Below are 3,539 nucleotides of genomic sequence, written 5' to 3'. Positions count from 1 at the left end.
ATGCATGAAGCCCTGGGTTCGATTCCTCAGCACCACATAAGCAAAAAGAAAAAAGTTGGAACTGGCACGTTGGTTCAAGTGGTAGAGCAGTAGCTTTGAGCTGAAGAGCTGAGGGACAGCGCCCAGTCCCAGAGTTCAGGCCCCACTCGCAGACTCCCACCCCCAAAAAAATTTATGTCCTGCCAAACAGTCCTAGTTTTGGCATATATAAGCAAATTCCCAAAATTGAATATGTTTAAAACATTAAAACTTTAAAAAAAAACCTTAACACTTGCTTCAGTGTTCATTATGACAGGTGCCTTGTATAAAATAATTGAATTCCTCCTCTTACACATCTCTTGAACAACAAATATCTGGAATTATTTTGTTTTTGACATGTCAGTCTTTATTCTTAAATGTGTGCTTATGTAAGAAGTACATGGTTCTAAAATTTCATGGCAATTATTTTGAGCTTACTTTTTGTTGAATTGTCTAGTTTAAGAAAATAAATTACACTTTATATATAAAAAATGTTCTATGCTAAATTCAGCATCAAGTACTCTAACATTGGAACAATACAGAGAAGATTAGAATGGCCCCTGAGAAAGGATGACAGGCAAATTCCTGAACCATTCCATACTTTTACAACAACAGATGCTGGAGGGGATGTAGCCACAAGAGAACTGTACTGCATTCTTGGTGGGAGTGTAAACTTATTCAGCCCTTTGGAAAGTACTATGGAGGTTCCTCAAAAGACTCCACATAGAGCTCCCCTATGACCCAGGAATCCCACTTTTGTGCATTTACCCAGATGATCACAAACAAGACCACACTAAAGCTACCAGCACAACTATGTTTACTGCAGCATTATTTACCATCGCTAAGATCTGAAACCAACCCAGATGCCCCTCAGTAGATGAATGGATCAAGAAAATGTGGTATTTATACCAATGGAATTCTATGCCTCCATCAGAAAGAATGGCATCGCCCAATTTGTTAGAAAATGGAAAGACTTGGAAAAAAATATTAAGTGATGTAAGCCAGATCCAAAGAAACATAGGCCCTATGTTTTCCTTAATTTTTAATAACTATTTTATGTCTGAGATAAGCAGAAAAGGTTAAAAGCTTTGCACATATGACCAGATTAGGCAAATCAAACCCAAGATAGGAACACACGTGTGGTTTTCTCTTGCTTGTTATTGATTCTTACGTACTTATAACAGGTGATGTGTTTTCTTTTGTTTCTTTATATGTTCCTCCCCCATGCTATAACCCGTTTACACTGTATTTGAAGTTGGTGCGCCCACATCTTGTATATACGTTCCTCTAATTTGGGGAGGGAAAGGAAAAAAAAACAAGATGCTTAAATAGGGATACAGGTTGACCCATTATAACAATGAGATGCACATGACACTATGATGAAAAATGAACTTTACAATTTAGGCAGGGGAAGTGTACTTAGGGAGGGGAGTGTGCTTGTAGAGGTGGGAGGGAAGGGATGGTAGGGGAACATAAAGGAGGAGGTAACAATGCATGTTAGGAAATGTACTCATTACCTTGCTCATGTAAATGTGACCCCTGTGTACAGAATTTTACAATAGAAAACATATAACATGTTCTGAGATGGAAGAGTTTATTTCCTTTATTTTACTCATATAATATTGTTAACAAAGAAATTAATGCAAAACACTAATATGAAGGTATTTTGAATGTGTGTGTGTGCGTGTGCAAGAGCGTGTGTTCTCATCCAATTGCATGTATGTTGGTGTGCTCAGAGTTTGAAATCAGGGCTTCAAAGTCTTGCTAGGCCTTTCCTCTCTAGATTGGTGAGCTACTATATGAGCTACATCTCCATTCCTGGCCTGTTGCTAATTCATTGAAATTTTTGAAAAATAATCCTATGAATTTATTTTTCCCTCATTGGTTTCCAACTGTTATCCACAGATCTCTAGCTTCAGTGTTGATATGGCAAATAGTTAGGTTACAGATGTGACCAACCAGCGCAAGTCTTTTAGAATAATTTTAAAAGTAGAAGAAAGTTTACTTCACGGGGTCCTGTTTTATCATTTATTTTTAAAGCATTTTGGAGTGATTATATGCAAATTTTTTTCGTTTTTTTGGATTCTTAACACAATAAGTGAAAATATTTAAAAGTTTTAGTACTTTTTAAAAAGGAAACAGGAACTATGGGACTGAAGAAATTTTTCTCTTATAAGCTCAGCTCTGTGAATGATAACCCAATGTCACCAACACAATCTGTGTTGAAGACCAAATGTAACAGCAAACTATCACCATGGGCAATAATTGCTATGCTATTATTTCTTGGAAATATGAATATTGAATTGAGAGTGTAAGAGAATGGAGAGATTTTACCTACCTTTTGTGTATTGCTGAAAGACTTTTGGAAACTTTGACTCATTTCTTTGCTCAAAGTGTGTGTTTGAGCCATGCACTTACTGCCTTTAATTACAATTTTTCCAAACACTAAAATGGTAATAACATTAGCTTTATAGAAAATGTTATCTTAAGAATTAAGGGAAATAAAACTTGTGAAATACTTAACACAAACGTCTATGAATGAGTTTGAGTTTAGCCAGAAGTTTTTAAAATACTAAAAAGAATGTGATAAGTATTACAGAAACCATTACATGTAGTGAGCAATCAGAAGTAATGTTATCTATTGACCATGCTCTGCTTCCAAGGAAGCCAGGTGGATAACTTCTCATGCTGTAAATCAAACTGGTTATCTTATGTCTTGTGTGTGTAAAAATATCAGGGACAGAATGATGAAGGAATGTTGTAGACTGAGGTGAAGTCCATATGAAAATGTGCAAAACTGATAAAACATAAAAGTATCTTAGTAGTAAATTGTGTTTTACATTATTTAAATTACATCACAAAGATAAGAAAGACCTAGAAAAATGAATTCTCTTTTTGATGTCCTATCATAGGTCCTTGGATCAACTCTTTCCTCATTCTTGTAGAAGTATCATCAGATGAGATGAACTATATTATTTTTTTGTTTGCTTCCTTCCATTTATTCTTCATTTGACACCTCAACAAATTGAGACTGAAAGAAACCAAGGGAAATTAGACACACAGGCTTTGGAAAGAACAATCAATGTAAAATAAATAAAACACATACAGCCTTGTAAAAAGTCTGACTAAATTGAGTTATATAGTCTCAAGCGTCAACAGAAAATGATTAAGAAATATCATGCTATTGATAATTGAAAATGATAGGAGTTGCTTAATATTTTTCCTTTCTACTACTTTGAATTAATTATTGATTTTGAATAGAGAGATTAAAGATGAGATTAACAAGATACTAGATTAAAAATGGACAAAAGTTCTGAATAGACATATTCTTCTTAAAGCCCTGAAAAATCGCCAGTAAGTTTACAAAGTTGTTTAATACAACTCCTATGCTGGCTTAATGTTTTGTGAGCAAAAGTCATTAGAGAAATGTAATTCAAAATTACTATGATACTACTTCATAACTACTATAACTTTTATCAAAAAGATCAAAGGAATCAGGTGTGGTGGCAAAAGATTTTAAT

At 34.4% G+C, this 3,539-nt stretch overlaps 1 non-coding gene across 1 annotated transcript; it reads left to right on the top strand.

The window, feature by feature from the left end:
• Positions 1-519: 519 nt before the first annotated feature.
• Positions 520-623, top strand: LOC122114068. Its single transcript, XR_006148523.1, has one exon. It is a non-coding gene; the product is annotated as a U6 spliceosomal RNA (small nuclear RNA).
• Positions 624-3,539: the final 2,916 nt, after the last annotated feature.

The sequence above is a fragment of the Dipodomys spectabilis genome, unplaced genomic scaffold, assembly GCF_019054845.1.
Source record: "Dipodomys spectabilis isolate Male_0828 unplaced genomic scaffold, ASM1905484v1 ptg000105l, whole genome shotgun sequence".
In the NCBI taxonomy this organism is placed as follows: domain Eukaryota; kingdom Metazoa; phylum Chordata; class Mammalia; order Rodentia; family Heteromyidae; genus Dipodomys; species Dipodomys spectabilis.
Note: the sequence above shows the minus strand (reverse complement) of the source record. Positions and strands in the feature narration are given on the sequence as shown.